This window comes from Hyla sarda, chromosome 2, assembly GCF_029499605.1.
Source record: "Hyla sarda isolate aHylSar1 chromosome 2, aHylSar1.hap1, whole genome shotgun sequence".
In the NCBI taxonomy this organism is placed as follows: Eukaryota; Metazoa; Chordata; class Amphibia; order Anura; family Hylidae; genus Hyla; species Hyla sarda.
In genome coordinates, this window is record NC_079190.1 from 37,593,399 (window position 1) to 37,613,585 (window position 20,187).

Here is a 20,187-nt window from a genome sequence, read left to right on the forward strand (position 1 = left end):
TTGCCTATAATTTCCACCTGTTGTCTGTTCCATTTGCACAACAGCATGTGAAATTGATTGACAATCAGTGTTGCTTCCTGAGTGGACAGTGTGATTTCACAGAAGTGTCATTGACTTGGAGTTACATTGTGTTGCTAAGTGTTCCCTTTAGCTTTTTTTTTTTTTTTATCAGTGTATATTTGTAATGCCAAATATAAGAGAACAAACATAGCGAATATGGGAATTTCGCGAATGTAGAACGAATATTCGTCCATATATTTGCGAAATATTGCAAATTGGAATATGGCCTATGCCGCTCATCTCTAGTAGCCAACAAAGGTTAATGAAACCATGCTGGTTCATACTACTTTTGAATAACAGATTTGTATTCCAAATAGAGCCGTACTGACTGTTATATTTTTACAGTTAAATAATCTTACATCACTTTATGCATAGCTAATACTGTTTTTTATTTGATCTCTTATCTACCTCTAGAATTAAATAAAAAATAAACAGGTGTCAGTGTGTAGTGTAGGTCACAATAAAAACTTTTTTTATTTTTTATTTAGCTGATGAAAGGATTGACATCCAATTATGGTTATTTTTACTTTCTTTTATCAGCTTCTATAAAATGAAATAGTAACACTGACATAACCTTAATTTAAAGGGGTACTACCGTGCTGACAACTTATCCCCTATCTAAATGATAAGGGATAAGTTGCCTGATCACGCGGGGTCCCACCGCTGGGGACCCCCGCAATCTCGCATGCAGCACCCCGCTCTCATCAGACCCCGGAGCGAACATCCACTCCGGGTCTGATGACGGGGCCGGTGATCGTGATGTCACAGCTCCGCCCCCGTGTGATGTCATGCTCCACCCCTCAATGCAAGTCTATGCCAGGGGGCAAGACAGCTGTCTCGCCCCTGCCATAGACTTACATTGAGGGGCAGAGCGTGACGACACATGAGGGCGGAGCCATGATGTCACAATACTCCAACCCCATGATCGGCAGTCATCAGACCTGGAGCGGATGTTCGCTCCGGGGCCTGATGAGTGCGGGGTGCTGCGTGCGAGATCGCGGGGGTCCCCAGCGGCGGGACCCCGCGCGATCAGGCAACTTATCCCCTATCCTTTAGATAGGGGATAAGTTGTCAGCACGGAAGTACCCCTTTAAGTAGGACCCATGTTTAATTAAGGATAAATTGTCGTGTAGGTCACAATAATGTATTATTTCTTGCAGTATATTATCAACAATGGGTAAAACAGCAGCTGAAAGGAAGCATATGCAACTTTACTACACTGCTCAAAAAAATAAAGGGAACACTTAAACAACACAATGTAACTCCAAGTCAATCACATTTCTGTGAAATCACACTGTCCACTCAGGAAGAACACTGATTGACAATCAATTTCACATGCTGTTGTGCAAATGGAACAGACAACAGGTGGAAATTATAGGCAATTAGCAGGACACCCCCAATAAAGGAGTGGTTCTGCAGGTGGTGACCACAGACCACTTCTCAGTTCCTATGCTTCCTGGCTGATGTTTTGGTCACTTTTTAATGCTGGCAGTGCTTTCACTCTAGTGGTAGCATGAGACAGAGGTACCGAGATGAGATCCTCAGACCCCTTGTGAGACCATATGCTGGTGTGGTTGGCCCTGGGTACCTCCTAATGCAAGACAATGCTAGACCTCATGTGGCTGGAGTGTGTCAGCAGTTCCTGCAAGAGGAAGGCATTGATGCTATGGACTGGCCCGCCCGTTCCCCAGACCTGAATCTGATTTAGCACATCTGGGACATCATGTCTCGCTCCATCCACCAACTGTTGCACCACAGACTGTCCAGGAGTTGTTTAGACCAGGTCTGGAGACCATCCGCCACCTCATCAGGAGCATGCCCAGGCATTGTAGGAAGGTCATACGGGCACGAGGAGGCCACACACATACTACTGAGCCTCATTTTGACTTGTTTTAAGGACATTACATAAAGTTGGATCAGCCTGTAGTGTGGTTTTCCACTTAGATTTTGAGTGTGACTCCATATCCAGACCTCCATGGGTTGATAAATTTGATTTCCATTGATAATTTTTGTGAGTTTGTTGTCAGCACATTCAAAGTATTTAATATGATTAGTTCATTCATTCAGATCTAGGATGTGTTAACTTAGTGTTCCCTTATTTTTTTGAGCAGTGTATATTCGTAATGACGAATATTCATTTGTTTGTTTTTATGCAAATTTATACGAATATTGGCATTTCCAGACTGGACACTGATCCTTCCCTTCTTTTAGGTGAAATATATAATTGCGCATGAGCACTATGCGAATTTCATTGCGAATTTTCGCATTGGAAAGAAAAAAAAGAATGAACATAGCGAATATATTAATTTCATGAACATAAGATGAATATTCGTACATATATCCGAGATATATCGCAAATTCGAATATGGCCCCTGCTGCTCATCACTAGTTGTAACCATTTCAATTGTTCATCCTCCCCCCCCCCCCCCGATTCACCTGCTATACTTATTTTAATTGACCCCCCCAACTCCGTGCCATAACCATTCCAACTGATTCCTCACCCCTTCTGATCGCTCTGTGCCATAACCTTGCCAACTGATTCAACCCTCTCCACTGATCCCCAACCCCTGCTGGCAGCCTGGCACTTCCTGTACCTACTCACCTGGCCTGTATGTCTTCAGCAGGCTCAGGTGAAGGCAGATTCTCTCAGCACCGGCGGGTCTGGGCGGGCTGAACTGACGAGTGACGTTCTCCTGCATGGCTCCTCGGTGCAACATCAGGGGCATCCATCGTCAGTCCCAGCAGCCACTGTGAAAGTGTCGGCTGTTTGTTAAGGGACAACCATGTCAAAAATGTACTTATCCCCTATCCAGGGGCTGCTAAGAGGTAATAGGTAGTTAACCACGGGGAGTCCAACCGCCGGGGCATCATCCGTGCTCCCATATAAATGGGTGATGCAGCACGCTCCTCAGTGAAAGAGCCAGAATAACATCCCGGACATCTTGGGGGCTCCCAGCGGTCGAACCCCCCACCATCAGCTACTTATACCCTACCCTGTGGATAGGGGACAAGTTAACTTTCTGTAGTACACCTTTAAGTAGCGTGGGCCACAGCTTAACAACAGTGAGCTGCGGCGGCTGCTGTGGGCAAGGCCATTGCATTAGATTCTGTCCGCAGTGGTTGGGTGCTCTTCCCTAAAAATACCGGTCATTGCATGGCTGGTATGTTTTTTTTTTTTCAAAAAGTTTCTGGCAGAAGCATGAAAATACCGGCTGTTCTGGTAAACTACCGGCTGGGTGGAAACCCTAATCACAGCAAACATGACCCAGATCTGTCTGAGGTGTGGTGTTACTTGCAACTGAAACAGGATTAGTGACTTGCTAAAAGCAGGCTTCAACTTAAACAGGACGCAGGACACTAAAGAGGCTAAAACTTGTCCCAGGAGGTAAACTCAATGAGAGGGTCTCTCTCTGTTCTGTCTTAAACCTAACTGGACCTAAGGGAAATGCTCTAGGTGTATGTCTGTCTCGCAGGAGCAGAGCTAGGATTTGACTGGTGTGGGTACTGGCCTCTGGGGAAAATGAGCTGAACTTGGGACTCTTCCCATAGCCTTTCTGGAAGTTTCTGCATAGAAACTAGCTGTCTAGCATCTCATGTAATCAATGAATCACTCATCTAATAAAGTATGCATACAAAAAGAAGGTTGCAGCAGCAAAAATTGGAGGCTCTTAGTGCACTTTTTGATCAAAACGTGTCCCCCATCCACCATGCAGAGATGGCCTCACTTTGAGCGGGACCCTAACATGCTTAATCCACTCCCCTCTGCTGGGCATATGGCCTCTGACTGGGTGACATGCAGGATCCACTATCAATTTAAAAAACCTCCTGTGAACAGGGAGGGGTGCACGGCTAAAGAGGGTGCCACTCCCCCTGACTTACACAGCAAAAAACAAAAAAAACAAAGGAACAACTATGTAATACACGGGTGCACGCTGCTGTGGCAAATACAAAGTATACAAAAAAGAAGGTTGCAGCAGCACTCTTGGTCAAAAAATGGAAGTACTGAGAGCCTCCATTTTTTGACCAAGAGTGCTGCTGCAACCTTCTTTTTTGTATACTTTGTATTTGCCACAGCAGCGTGCACCTGTGTATAAGGTAGTTGTTCTGGTTATTTTTCCTTTTTCTTTTTTTTATACAATATGCAGATATTTAACCCCTACACTGTTGTTGAAATAAAATACACCAAAACCGTTATGGTGGTGAACTTACAGAACCCCACAGAATTATGCAAGTAAAAACCACCGTATTGTAGGAAAATGTTCGAGCAATAATGTCAGTTCAAGAAACAATGTAACAGAAATAATAATTGAGCCGTAAAAAACCACCACAATTACCATCCGGCATTAGATTTCCTGTTGTCTCAATTAGTTGATTTCAAAACAATTAAATTTTAGTCATTTAGACAACATATGAACACCGACTTCCAGGCACCCATAGGTTGTGTACAAATACAGTTCTTCCGTGATAGTTTTTCTAAGAAAGACAATGACAACAATATTGGATTTGTCTTCTTTATGTAGAACTATTTGCTATTTGTAATCACAAGTGTGGTGGCCCAGTACAGAAGTTATACCCCTATACCCTTGCTGCCCTGTCAGGTAACCTCCCTGCAGTGTCCCCTGGGCCCCTGACACCTGTCCCCTTATATATATATTTTTTTCTGCCATGTGTTATACTGTAAAATGTTATTGATTTAAGAAATGTTAACATGTGATCACCAGTTGTCATGTGAGTTGTCATGTGAGTGTAACCCCGTGAGGTATCAGTGACCATGTGACCTAAGGGACCCCTCCTAGTCTCCCCCATATAAGCCCTGAGTGGAGCTAGCTCTCTCTTATGCTCTTGATTTCCAGTTAAGTCTTTGCTGAGGTCTAGTGCAGTCTAATCCTAGACTGTGTCTGGAGTCCATAGGAGGCCTCAAGTCTGTTCTGGAACCACAAGCCTTCAAGTCTACAAGTAAGCTAAAGTCACAGCTTAGTCAGTCTCAAGTCAAGTCAGTCAGTCATCTATTGTCAAGTCAGAGTGGCCTGCACTAAAATTGTCCAAATCTACTGCAAGTCCCAGCAAGCCCTTAAGGTCTCTGAAGTCACTGGTCACCTCCGTGGGCCTGGATGAACTGTATAGACTGTTCCATCTGTCACTCAGTAAAGATACCATTGTCTGTAACTTGGCATCGGAGTCATTATTGCTCCCGTGCCTAGCCCAGGATCCAGTGGTATACCTTTGGGTGGTATTGAGGATAAACCATGCCCTGGTGTCACAAATACAAGGGGTTAATGCCATCTGCCCTGCATCACACCCTCTACCACACAAGAAAACCACATAGTCTGACACAAGAGTATGAAAGAAAGGGCAAAAAGAGATGCTAAAACGTTCCTGCATCTCAAAGGGGTACTCCAGTGCTCCAGCGTTCTAAACATTTTGTTCAGAATGCTCGAAGCCAGAGGCCGTGATCGTGACGACATGGCTGCGCCCCCTCGTGATGTCACTCCCCTCCATTCATGTCTGTGGGAGGAAGCGTGGAGCGTGGTGTGACGTCACGAGGGGGCATGGCCGTGATGTTATGGCCACTGCCGCAGTGTTTATTTAGAAGGCCAGGTGCTGCGGAAGATCACGAGGGGGGGGGGGGGTCCCCGATCAGAAATCTTATCCCCTGTGCTTTTGGATAGGGGATAAGATGTCTAGCGGTGGAGTACCCCTTCAAAGTCCTGTCAGATAGGCCCAGCATGGCCAATCCTCTCCTGATCCCCTCACCACTGCCCTAAAGTGCAGCTGTATATAAAAATAAATATTTGACATGTTCTAAGTCAGTGTTTAGACTCTGACCGGTCACAAGCAGGGAGAGAACACCCTGAGCATGCATTTCTCTCGACTTGTTACTGCCAAGGTCTGAATATTCAGACCCCGACTGATTTAAACTTTTAAATAGGCAATGTCAATTATACTGACTATTTTAGGGATATATAGGATTTATCTGGTAACATTAGTTAAACCATATTTCATTAGTTATACCATATATCTTTATTCATTTAAACTAATTATCGATAGGACGCCACATTCAGTATAAACCCTGTTTATTATACCAACAACTAACTCTTAATCCTAACTAACAGGATCTTCACCCTGGATTTTAATTATCTGGAATGAAGAGCTAATTGGTAATTCCCAATCCTAACTAACAGGATCTGCCAATTAGTATGGCACACTATAAAAAAGACCATCAAGCTGCGGGTCATGTGTTAAGCTGGTGCTCTCTGGGTAACATAAACATAACATGTGACATCTCAAAGGTCATTTAGACAATTACATTAGTCCTCCAAAGGTCATTTATACTGTCTATACATTAGTATACTGACTATACTATTACAATAAATAACATTGTACTAACAGCAGGGGAGACACTGCAGGAGAGCCCCTAGGTCACTGAGGGACTCAACCTGACAGGGCCTAAGTGTAGTGCAGGGTTATTTCCTGTACTGGGACATTACAGCTGTATATTGGATCCAACATAACCCACGCTAATTATTGACTTTCAGCATAACACCAGAGACAATCCATTAAGGTGGCATAGTCTCATTCCCAGGGCTCAATTCCTGCAGGAACTCATGGGAAGGGAGTTCCTGCACTTTTTCCACAACAGGAACGCAGTTCCCATTAGCAGGAGTCCTGCAGGACCAGCCCTTAAAGGGGTACTCGGCCCCTAGACATCTTATCCCCTATCCAAAGTATTGAGGATAAAATGTCAGATCGTGGGGGTCCCGCTGCTGGGGACCCCCGCGATCTTGGCTGTTGCACCCCAGACATCAGGTGTATGGAGCGAGCTCCGCTCCGGGCCGGATAACTGGTGATGCGGGGCAGAGGCTCGTGACGTCACAGTAATGCCCCCTCAATGTAAGTCTATGGGAGGGGGCGTGGCGGCCGTCATGCCCCCTCCCATAGACTTGCATTGAGGGGCCATGACCGTGACATCATGAGCCCCTGATCCCAGTGGTGCCCCAGTGTCGGCACCCCTGGGATTATACATCTTCTCCCCTATCCTTTGGATAGGGTATAAGATGTCTAGTACCCCTTTAAATGGAAATTTTGGGTGAGTTCCCACATTTTTTCCCCCAGGACTTGACCCCTGCTCATTCCTATGTACTGATTTTGTTTAATTTTATACCTATAATTTTCTTAATCCTATCATTATTTTATTAATTGTTTATCAACTCTTTATTACTGGATCTGAAGCAAGGGCCCTGCCCAGATACCAGTCTGTGTGTTTAAATAATAAATTACGCTATTTTATATGAAACCAGTTACATCGTATTTCTCTAGTTACATTTTCAATGAATTACACACCATATCATCAGTTCATTCCTTGAGGTCTGATTTCCATTATTGTTGCTATTTAGATTTAAGTAACTGATGTATGTTCTGAGGGGCCCCATATTGATGTGTAGGGTCAGAGTCATCTCCTACCACCTTGGGGACCATTTATCGTTGTGATTCCATTTCTTACACCACTACTCACTAGGACAATCCTAAGAATGATGAGGATCCTAGCACTGAATCTCCTTCCGCCCAGAGGACTTGTCTAGTCTTATACGTTACTATTGGCTGTGATGGACCTGTTTTATCTCCTGCATCTGGAGTATTGACAAATGATGAATATTTCAAAGGCCAAATCTTTCCAGAGATCCCAGAGATGACTTTCCAGAAGGTTGTTTTCCACAGCGCCATCTCCATGTATGGTAGAGAGAGGTTTGCCACAGAATATACTGTACAGATGTAGCAGAGCTGACTCTGTTATACAGTTGAACTGTAATCACATTGCACACATAATGGAGCCCTGTTGTGATGAATGAGGACCTCAGTGCTATGTACGACTGCAGTGGTCTCAAACTGTGGCCCTCCAGATGTTGCAAAACTTTAACTCCCAGCATGCCCGGACAGCCAACGGCTGTCCGGGCATGCCGGGAGATAAAGTTTTGCAACATCTGGAGGGCCACAGTTTGAGACCACTGTCCAACTGACAAGGTTAGACAATACTTCCATTTTATAAGTCCATAGGTATGGTAACTGATTAAACAAGGTTATAAAGGATTAAAAATAAATAAATAAAACAGTGCCCCCATTTGTCCATGGCTTTGTAATGTATTACATTTCCATTACATTACCATTCACATTCAAATTAATTTAAAGGGTACCTATCATCAAAAAAACTTTTGATATAGTGTAGATCAAGCCTTAATGAATATCTTTCTAATTGGTTTGTATAAAAAATGTTGCATTCTTTATTGTATTTTTTTTACTATTAAAAAAGTGACCACTAGGAGTCTCACTAGCAAGCCTATGTACTTATTTTGGACTCATGCCGGTCTGCAGGCATGAGTCCGAAATCGCAGACTGCAGGTAGGACACAGACAAGCTCAGCGCAGCTCCCCGTCTGTCAATGAGACAGGCCGGAATGAGCACTGATATCATTCATCAGCAGGGCATGCTCCTGACTCGGCCGGCCGGCCGGCCTCATCCTCAGGCTCTGCCCCTTGACAAGGAGAGCCCCAAGTCAGTGGAGCGCTGCTCAAGGATCGTGTCAGGATTCGGCAGGCTGGAGGGGGATCCTCTGTGTCAGAGAGGGATTGGCGTGGACCGTGCCGGTGGACCAGTTCTAAGTTTCTACTGGTTTTCACCAGAGCCCGCCGCAAAGCGGGATGGTCTTGCTGCGGCGTTAGCAACCAGGTCGTGTCCACCGGTAACAGCTCAACTTCACTGACTGCTGAGAGTGGCGTGGGACAGGAGGACTAGACAGAGGCGAGGTCAGACGTAGCAGAAGGTCAAGGTAGGCGGCAAGGTTCGTAGTCAAGGGCAACGGCAGGAGGTCTGGTAACACTGGTAAGGCAAACACAGAAACGCTTTCACTAGGCACTGAGGCAACAAGATCCGGCAATGCTGGGAAGGGGAAGGGAGGTTTTATAGGCATGGAGCAGATGGCAACTAATTACACTGATTGGGCCGGGCACCAATTAGTGGTGCACTGGCCCTTTAAATCTTAGAGAGCCGGTGCGCACGCGCCCTAGAGAGCGGAGCCGCGCGCGCCAAGACGTGACAGCCGTGGAACGGGACAGGTATGTAGATTGGGATGCGACCCGCGAGTGACAGTGCAGCGCTCCCGGTCAGCGGGTCTGACCGGGGCGCGGCAGAGAGAACGCCGCGAGCGCTCCGGGGAGGAGCAGGGACCCGGAGCGCTCGGTGTAACAGATCGGATCTGCCTTGCGAGCCCCGGCAGGCATCAGATGAAGTCGCGCCTGCCGGGACACTCCCACTTCCTCCCCTGGCACAGGGCAGCTTACTGAGCTACCGATGACATCAATATTAGGGGGTTTTGAATGAGAAAAAGGACAGGGATTGATTTAATCAGAGTTAGGGACAGATGGGTATGGGGAATTAGGGAGAGTTAGAATGATGATAGGTACTCTTTAAACTGCAATACTAGTTGCACCCAATAGACAAGAGTGGCGCTGTTTCTTGTTGAAAAAATAAATAAATAAATAAATAAAAGCGAAGACTTATTTTTGTTAACCTAGATAACAAATGTAAAGAAGAACTCCATGATTTTTGCCCATATCATGCACACTCCCAATCACTAGTAGTAAAGAATCAATTGTTACATTACAGCACAGCTGCATCTATGCGTTTCATTACCGTAACTGAGTCATGTGATCACCAGCCTGGCCCAGAGAAAATCACAGTGCTCATTGTGATAGAGGAAGTGGTCTGTCCTTGGTCAGCTGACTTCCTGTGAACTACAGGATGACATCATCACCTATCAGATCGCTCCTAGCAGATCACAGACCCCTCCCCACCTAGATGTGTATACCGCTGCTGCTATCTGTACGGGATTAGGAAATATAGTCATACATCTCCCCTTAAGAAGTGTTCACATTTTGTGGGGTGGTTTTCTAAAAAAAATTTTATATGATTTTTCTAAAATTGAAATGACACAAATCGCAATAATTATTTTTTTTATAATTTGACAGCTATTTTGAAAAATCGCAGCAAAGATAAAGGGATAAAAAAAAAAAAAAAAAAGCTGCAAAAGTGTGATAAAATCGTGTAAATGTAAAAATAGCCTGAAGACTTTAAATCTTCATAAAACAAATCAGGTTTGCTTTATGGCAATTTCTGTAATAAACCCCCTTTCTCTGCAAAGCCACTCATAGGCAGCATTAGGAAATAATTTCTGTGATTCAGTGTGCAAAGAGTATGGCTGAAATATCACGCCTGCCACATCAGCTAAGACAGGTAAGTAGAATGCATGCACAAAAAGTGACACATTTTTCTCTTATAAGAGCCTATACTGCATTATAAATGCAAAAGTGATAATAATAATTCCTGAAACAATTCCCGAAACAATTCCTGAAATAATTCATGAAATATTTCTGGAAAATGTATTTAAAATAGTATGTTTACGTGTAGGGTATACATTGCGGATTTTACACTCATTTATTTGTGTAGTATAACTAAAGGGGTATTCTGGGAATTTTTTTTATTTGACTATGCTACAGGGGCTGTAAAGTTAGTGTAGTTCATAATATAGTGTCTGTACCTGTGTGTGACGGTTTTCTCTCAATTTTTATGTGATTTTCACCCCAATATTTATTTTTACCAGCATACAAAATGACTGCTGTCTCAGATTTTTCCCAGCTTACAATGCGGTCGAGACCTGACTCACTAGTCAGCTGATGACAGGGAGCCTGTCTGCTTCAATGGGTGGAGGGATCAATCTGCAACTAATGCAACAGCTGTAGGCACCCTGATTGAAGACCACAGGTCTGCAGCTCATTTATGTTTCAATGGGTGGGGTGGCTGATGTGTGGGAAGGAGGAAAATGGAATTATGGGATTTGTAGGCAAACAAAAAAACTGAAAACAGGAAATACCAGTTCACAAAAAGCTAGCCACAGTGTTATGGTAATCTCACAACATAGCCATTTAGCCCCAAGACAAGCGCAGATCCTTCCTAATGTCTATTACTGTCTGCCAAGTCCATACTAAAATCACCTTATGGTGGAGAACCCCTTTAAGTGCAGCAAAAAAATCTGTTTTGTAAAATCAACTGGGCATACGCTATGTATCAACATACCTGTCACGATGCCGGCTGGCAGGTAGTGGATCCTCTGTGCCAGAGAGGGATTGGCGTGGACCGTGCTAGTGGACCGGTTCTAAGCCACTACTGGTTTTCACCAGAGCCCGCCGCAAAGCGGGATGGTCTTGCTGCGGCGGTAGTGACCAGGTCGTATCCACTAGCAACGGCTCACCTCTCTGGCTGCTGAAGATAGGCGCGGTACAAGGGAGTAGGCAAAAGCAAGGTCGGACGTAGCAGAAGGTCGGGGCAGGCAGCAGGGATCGTAGTCAGGGGCAACGGCAGAAGGTCTGGAAACACAGGCAAGGAACACACAAGGAACGCTTTCACTGGCACTAAGGCAACAAGATCCGGCAAGGGAGTGCAGGGGAAGTGAGGTGATATAGGGAAGTGCACAGGTGAACACACTAATTGGAACCACTGCGCCAATCAGCGGCGCAGTGGCCCTTTAAATCGCAGAGACCCGGCGCGCGCGCGCCCTAGGGAGCGGGGCCGCGCGCGCCGGGACAGAACAGACGGAGAGCGAGTCAGGTAGCGGAGCCGGGGTGCGCATCGCGAGCGGGCGCTACCCGCATCGCGAATCGCATCCCGGCTGGCAGCGGAATCGCAGCGCCCCGGGTCAGAGGACGTGACCGGAGCGCTGCCGCGGGGAGAGTGAAGCGAGCGCTCCGGGGAGGAGCGGGGACCCGGAGCGCTCGGCGTAACAGTACCCCCCCCCTTGGGTCTCCCCCTCTTCTTAGAGCCTGAGAACCTGAGGAGCAGACTTTTGTCTAGGATGTTGTCCTCAGGTTCCCAGGATCTCTCTTCAGGACCACAACCCTCCCAGTCCACTAAAAAAAAATTTTTCCCTCTGACCTTTTTGGCAGCTAAAATTTCTTTGACCGAGAAGATGTCCGAGGAGCCGGAAACAGGAGTGGGAGGAACAGATTTGGGAGAAAAACGGTTGAGGATGAGTGGTTTGAGAAGAGAGACGTGAAAGGCATTAGGGATACGAAGAGAGGGAGGAAGAAGAAGTTTATAAGAGACAGGATTAATTTGACACAAAATTTTGAAAGGACCAAGATAGCGTGGTCCCAACTTGTAGCTAGGGACACGGAAGCGGACATATTTAGCGGAGAGCCATACCTTGTCTCCAGGGGAAAAAACGGGGGGAGCTCTTCTTTTCTTATCCGCGAACTTCTTCATGCGTGATGAAGCCTGTAAGAGAGAATTTTGGGTCTCTCTCCATATGATGGAAAGGTCACGAGAAATTTCATCCACAGCGGGCAGACCAGAGGGCAAGGGAGTAGGGAGGGGGGGAAGAGGGTGACGGCCGTACACCACGAAAAATGGGGATTTGGAGGAAGACTCAGAGACCCTGAAGTTATACGAGAATTCGGCCCATGGGAGGAGATCTGCCCAGTCATCCTGGCGGGAGGAAACAAAATGTCGCAAATAATCACCCAAGATCTGGTTAATCCTTTCTACTTGTCCATTGGACTGGGGATGATATGCAGAAGAAAAATTTAATTTAATCTTGAGTTGTTTACAGAGAGCCCTCCAGAATTTAGACACGAATTGGACGCCTCTATCCGAGACAATCTGCGTAGGCAACCCGTGAAGACGAAAAATGTGTACAAAAAATTGTTTAGCCAACTGAGGCGCAGAAGGAAGACCAGGAAGAGGGATGAAATGTGCCATTTTGGAGAATCGATCAACGACCACCCAAATAACAGTGTTGCCACGGGAAGGGGGTAAATCAGTAATAAAATCCATACCAATCAGAGACCAAGGCTGTTCGGGGACAGGCAGAGGATGAAGAAAACCAGCGGGCTTCTGGCGAGGAGTCTTATCCCGGGCACAGATAGTGCAGGCTCGCACAAAGTCCACAACATCCGTCTCCAGAGTCGGCCACCAATAGAAGCGGGAGATGAGTTGCACAGATTTCTTGATACCCGCATGACCTGCGAGATGGGAGGAGTGACCCCATTTGAGGATTCCGAGGCGTTGGCGAGGAGAAACAAAGGTCTTTCCTGGAGGAGTCTGCCTGATGGAGGCTGGAGAAGTGGAAATCAGGCGGTCAGGTGGAATGATGTGTTGCGGAGAGAGTTCAACTTCTGAGGCATCCGAGGAACGAGAGAGAGCATCGGCCCTAATGTTCTTATCGGCAGGACGAAAGTGAATCTCAAAATTAAATCGGGCAAAGAACAGAGACCACCGGGCCTGGCGAGGATTCAGCCGTTGGGCAGACTGGAGGTAGGAGAGGTTCTTGTGGTCGGTGTAGATAATAACAGGAGAACTTGATCCCTCCAGCAGATGCCTCCATTCCTCAAGTGCTAATTTAATGGCTAGAAGCTCTCGATCCCCGATGGAGTAGTTCCTCTCCGCTGGAGAGAAGGTCCTAGAGAAAAAACCACAAGTGACAGCATGCCCGGAAGAATTTTTTTGTAGAAGAACAGCTCCAGCTCCCACTGAGGAGGCATCAACCTCCAATAGGAAGGGTTTGGAAGGGTCAGGTCTGGAGAGGACGGGAGCCGAAGAAAAGGCAGACTTGAGTCGTTTAAAGGCGTCTTCTGCTTGAGGAGGCCAGGACTTGGGATCAGCATTTTTTTTGGTTAAAGCCACGATAGGAGCCACAATGGTAGAAAAATGTGGAATAAATTGCCTGTAATAATTGGCGAACCCCAAAAAGCGTTGGATAGCACGGAGTCCGGAGGGGCGTGGCCAATCTAAGACGGCAGAGAGTTTGTCTGGATCCATCTGTAGTCCCTGGCCAGAGACCAAATATCCTAGAAAAGGAAGAGATTGGCATTCAAACAGACATTTCTCAATTTTGGCATAGAGTTGGTTGTCACGAAGTCTCTGAAGAACCATACGGACATGCTGGCGGTGTTCTTCTAGATTGGCAGAAAAAATTAGGATATCGTCCAGATATACAACAACACAGGAGTATAACAGATCACGAAAAATTTCATTGACAAAGTCTTGGAAAACGGCAGGGGCGTTGCACAGTCCAAAGGGCATGACCAGATACTCAAAGTGTCCATCTCTGGTGTTAAATGCCGTTTTCCACTCGTCCCCCTCTCTGATGCGGATGAGGTTATAGGCGCCTCTTAAGTCCAATTTAGTGAAGATGTGGGCACCTTGGAGGCGATCAAAGAGTTCAGAGATGAGGGGTAAGGGGTAGCGGTTCTTAACCGTGATTTTATTAAGACCGCGGTAGTCAATGCAAGGACGTAGGGAGCCATCTTTTTTGGACACAAAGAAAAATCCGGCTCCGGCAGGAGAGGAGGATTTACGGATAAAGCCCTTTTTTAGATTCTCCTGGACGTATTCGGACATGGCAAGAGTCTCTGGGGCAGAGAGAGGATAAATTCTGCCCCGGGGTGGAGTAGTGCCCGGGAGGAGGTCGATAGGGCAATCATAAGGCCTGTGAGGAGGTAGAGTCTCAGCTTGTTTTTTGCAGAAAACATCCGCGAAGTCCATATAGGCCTTAGGGAGACCGGTTACTGGAGGAACCACAGAGTTACGGCAAGGGTTACTGGGAACCGGTTTTAGACAGTTCTTGGAACAAGAGGACCCCCAACTCTTGATCTCCCCAGTGGACCAATCCAGGGTAGGGGAATGAAGTTGAAGCCAGGGAAGTCCAAGGAGAATTTCCGAGGTGCAATTGGGGAGGACCAAAAGTTCAATCCTCTCATGATGAGATCCGATGCTCATAAGAAGGGGCTCCGTGCGGAAACGTATGGTACAGTCCAATCTTTCATTATTTACACAATTGATGTAGAGGGGTCTGGCGAGACTGGTCACCGGGATGTTGAACCTGTTGACGAGAGAGGCCAAAATAAAATTTCCTGCAGATCCAGAGTCCAAGAAGGCCACTGTAGAGAAGGAGAAGGCAGGGGCAGACATCCGCACAGGCACAGTAAGACGTGGAGAAGCAGAGTAGACATCAAGGACTGTCTCACCTTTGTGCGGAGTCAGCGTACGTTTTTCCAGGCGGGGAGGACGGATAGGACAATCTCTCAGGAAGTGTTCGGTACTAGCACAGTACAGGCAGAGGTTCTCCATACGGCGTCGTGTCCTCTCTTGAGGTGTCAGGCGAGACCGGTCGACCTGCATAGCCTCCACGGCGGGAGGCACAGGAACAGATTGCAGGGGACCAGAGGAGAGAGGAGCCGAGGAGAAGAAACGCCTCGTGCGAACAGAGTCCATATCTTGGCGGAGTTCCTGACGCCTTTCGGAAAAACGCATGTCAATGCGAGTGGCTAGGTGAATAAGTTCATGTAGATTAGCAGGAATTTCTCGTGCGGCCAGAACATCTTTAATGTTGCTGGATAGGCCTTTTTTGAAGGTCGCGCAGAGGGCCTCATTATTCCAGGACAATTCTGAAGCGAGAGTACGGAATTGTACGGCATACTCGCCAACGGAAGAATTACCCTGGACCAGGTTCAACAGGGCAGTCTCAGCAGAAGAGGCTCGGGCAGGTTCCTCAAAGACACTTCGGATTTCCGAGAAGAAGGAGTGTACAGAGGCAGTGACGGGGTCATTGCGGTCCCAGAGCGGTGTGGCCCATGACAGGGCTTTTCCGGACAGAAGGCTGACTACGAAAGCCACCTTAGACCTTTCAGTGGGAAACAGGTCCGACATCATCTCCAGATGCAGGGAACATTGGGAAAGAAAGCCACGGCAGAACTTAGAGTCCCCATCAAATTTATCCGGCAAGGATAAGCGTATCCCAGGAGCGGCCACTCGCTGCGGAGGAGGTGCAGGAGCTGGCGGAGGAGATGACTGCTGAAGCTGTGGTAGTAACTGTTGTAGCATAACGGTCAGTTGAGACAGCTGTTGGCCTTGTTGCGCTATCTGTTGTGACTGCTGGGCGACCACCGTGGTGAGGTCAGCGACAACTGGCAGAGGAACTTCAGCGGGATCCATGGCCGGATCTACTGTCACGATGCCGGCTGGCAGGTAGTGGATCCTCTGTGCCAGAGAGGGATTGGCGTGGACCGTGCTAGTGGACCGGTTCTAAGCCACTACTGGTTTTCACCAGAGCCCGCCGCAAAGCGGGATGGTCTTGCTGCGGCGGTAGTGACCAGGTCGTATCCACTAGCAACGGCTCACCTCTCTGGCTGCTGAAGATAGGCGCGGTACAAGGGAGTAGGCAAAAGCAAGGTCGGACGTAGCAGAAGGTCGGGGCAGGCAGCAGGGATCGTAGTCAGGGGCAACGGCAGAAGGTCTGGAAACACAGGCAAGGAACACACAAGGATCGCTTTCACTGGCACTAAGGCAACAAGATCCGGCAAGGGAGTGCAGGGGAAGTGAGGTGATATAGGGAAGTGCACAGGTGAACACACTAATTGGAACCACTGCGCCAATCAGCGGCGCAGTGGCCCTTTAAATCGCAGAGACCCGGCGCGCGCGCGCCCTAGGGAGCGGGGCCGCGCGCGCCGGGACAGAACAGACGGAGAGCGAGTCAGGTAGGGGAGCCGGGGTGCGCATCGCGAGCGGGCGCTACCCGCATCGCGAATCGCATCCCGGCTGGCAGCGGAATCGCAGCGCCCCGGGTCAGAGGACGTGACCGGAGCGCTGCCGCGGGGAGAGTGAAGCGAGCGCTCCGGGGAGGAGCGGGGACCCGGAGCGCTCGGCGTAACAATACCCTAATGTAGTGGTACCCAACCGGTGTGCTGCGAGGGAAATCCAGGTGTGCCACCGCAGTCCGGTGGGGAAGAAGGCAAACTACCTACAGTGGGGCCCTACCTCCAAGGAGGGTCTTCCCTCTATGGGAAAAACTACTTGAAGGGGACAATCTACCTAAAGTGGGGTCCTGCCTACAGGGGACAAGCTACCTACATATAGTGGGCAAACTACCTACAGAGGGGTCTTACATATAGGGGGCCAACTAATCCCTGCTCCTGGGAGGAAGAAAACTATTTTTAGGTGGCAAACTACCCACAGGAGGGTGTTACATATAGGGGGCAAACTACCCCCTGAATCCTGGGGGGAGAAAACTACCTGTGGTGAGCCACGGTGAATGGCGGGACCACGGGGTGTAGCAGTGTAGGTGGATGGGGAAGATGGTATTAACCCCAGGGGCAAGGTGTTATTTTTGTCATACCAGAGTAGTTTTGGGGTATTGGGAACCACCCAAACAATATCTCCGCTATGCCAATGGCTAGGCAGTAAAATGAAAGTCCACGACCAGGTTATGGTTTAACAGAGGCTTTACTGAGGTCAGATAGGTGTTATAGTCTCTACAGCTCGGCCAGAATCCCAGAGAGGGGGCCAGGAACACAGAAGGACCTCGCAGCTTGCTGGGACCAATTATACTTGACTGGACTGTAGATAGTGACAGCAGACATAGACTTGACTTACTGGAAGTGACGGTAGATTTGAGGCCTTCCAGGTAGCTGGACACTAGCACTGAAATCTCTGGTCTTGACTGTACCCCAGTAGAAAAAGAGAGCCAAAATTGGACATTTATACTGTCTAAACATGTATAGCATACTGACTATATACTTGTACTAAGAGCAGGGGAGACACTGCAGGAGAACCCCCAGGTCACTGAGGGACTCAACCTGAGAGGGCCTAAGTGTAGTGCAAGACCATGTCCTGTACTGGGACATTACATACCTATAGGGGGCAAACTACCCACAGGGAGGTCTTACATATAGACAGCAAACTGTGTACAGGGAGGTCTTACATATAGACAGCAAACTGTGTACAGGGAGGTCTTACATATAGGCAGCAAACTGTGTACAGGGAGGTCTTACATATAGGGGCAAACTGTGTACAGGGAGGTCTTACATATAGGCAGCAAACTGTGTACAGGGAGGTCTTACATATAGACAGCAAACTGTGTACAGGGAGGTCTTACATATAGACAGCAAACTGTGTATAGGGAGGTCTTACATATAGACAGCAAACTGTTTATAGGGAGGTCTTACATATAGGCAGCAAACTGTGTATAGGGAGGTCTTACATATAGACAGCAAACTGTTTATAGGGAGGTCTTACATATAGGCAGCAAACTGTGTACTGGGAGGTCTTACATATAGGGGCAAACTGTGTACAGGGAGGTCTTACATATAGACAGCAAACTCTGTACATGGAGGTCTTACATATAGTGGGCAAACTACAATTTTGTATTTTGATCTAATTGCTTCTCAGCATAATTTCAAAAAGGAACAGGATGTTAGTATACAATTTGATCAAAAGGTACAAGCCCACTCGCCACGTCAAGGCCACCTATTTAGAGTGGGTCCCTAACGTACCTATCATAAAATGGCGTAGCACTGGGCGGTGTCCACCATCGTCGCGACACCAGTGCCCCGGCGGTGGTGGACGCCGCCCAGTGCTGCACTATTTTATGCTAGGGACATTAGGGACCCACTCTGACTAGGTGGCCTTGACGTGGCGAGTGGGCTTGTACCTTTTGATCAAATTGTATACTAACATCCTGTTCGTTTTTGAAATTATGCTGAGAAGCAATTAGATCAAAATACAAAATTGTGGATGTGCGGCCATGTCTGTTTTTTCTACCTGGATTCATACTTATAGGGGGAGTTCTTCTTACAGGTGGCAAACTTACTATACGGGGGTCATACATACAGGGGGCAAAATACCCCCTGCATCCGTTGTTTGGAGAAATCTACCTACTGGGGGCAAACTGAATAAGAGAGGAAGGAATCAGTGTGCCTCAAAGTAAAACTGTTACCGCAAGGTGTGCCCCGAGCTTAAAAAGGTTGAGGAACACTGCCCTAAAGCAAAAAGTTCACCTGCAATTCCAAATAACATCATAACATGAAAATGAGAGGTGCAAATTAACACACTCAGCTCTGCTACATCTGTAATTCGTTTTAGCTTCACTTTTCATGTATTTTGCAGGTCTTCACTCTAGTCACTACATACACCACTGACCCTACACATGTTTGCTTGTTGATGGTTTCCTCCATACCATATAGACTGCTTTTCGGTAGTAGCACTTGTTGCATTTAGGAGTCGGCACATTCTGTACTTCCTGCACAGTGCAAGTTAGACGTCTGTTGCAAAACTACAATTCCCAGCATGCCCGGATAGGCGTCTTTTGTCTGAGCATGCTGGGAGTTGTAGTCTTGCAAAAAACAAATCTGGAGGCCCACAGTTTGGAGACCGCTCACCTAGACCGGTGGCTCTCTAGTTGTTGCAGAACTACAACTCCCAGCATGCCCAATGATACAATGTACTGGATATGGACTCTTTTCACACTCCATTGAGTCCTTTTGCAACCGTCATGTCCCAGATGTATGCAACAGGTTACCTATACATTTACACACATTTGCCATTGATGATTATTATTATTATTAGAATAATAAAATTAAAAAAACTGGCACGCTTTATGTTTTTATTTTTCATATGGTTGTATCGAAAAGTGCAATAGTCTGATCAAACAGACTAGTCTAGATTATGGTAGTCTAAAGCATCGTGTCCCAAGCAGTGTGCCTCCAGCTGTTGCAGAACTACAACTTCCAGCATGTCCAATGATACAATGTACTGGTTATGGACTCTTTTCACGCTCCATTGAGTCCTTCTGCAGCCGTCATGTCCCAGATGTATGCAACAGGTTACCTATACATTTACACACATTTGCCATTGATGATTTTTATTATTATTATTATTATTATTATAATAATAAAATTAAAAAAACTGGCACGCTTTATGTTTTTATTCTTCATACGGTTGTATCGAAAAGTGCAATAGTCTGATCAAACAGACTAGTCTAGATAATGGTAGTCTAAAGCATCGTGTCCCAAGCAGTGTGCCTCCAGCTGTTGCAAGACGACTAAAACTCCCAGCATGCCCGGACAGCCGTTGGCTGTCCGGGCATGCTGGGAGGTGTAGTTTTGCAACAGCTGGAGGCACACTGCTTGGGAAACACTGGTCTAGAGGCAAGTCAGACATCATGTATAGCGCATAGCTATTCCCCATGTAAATTACCAATATATGCACATCCCCATACAACCTGCCCGAAATCTGATGCGCCCCCTA

At 47.1% G+C, this 20,187-nt stretch overlaps 1 protein-coding gene across 3 annotated transcripts in view; it reads right to left on the bottom strand.

Moving 5' to 3' along the window:
• The window catches only part of TRPC6 (transient receptor potential cation channel subfamily C member 6), a 227,461-nt gene that overhangs the window by 189,787 nt on the left and 17,487 nt on the right, over positions 1 to 20,187 (bottom strand). The gene's annotated exons all lie outside the window — the stretch shown is intronic.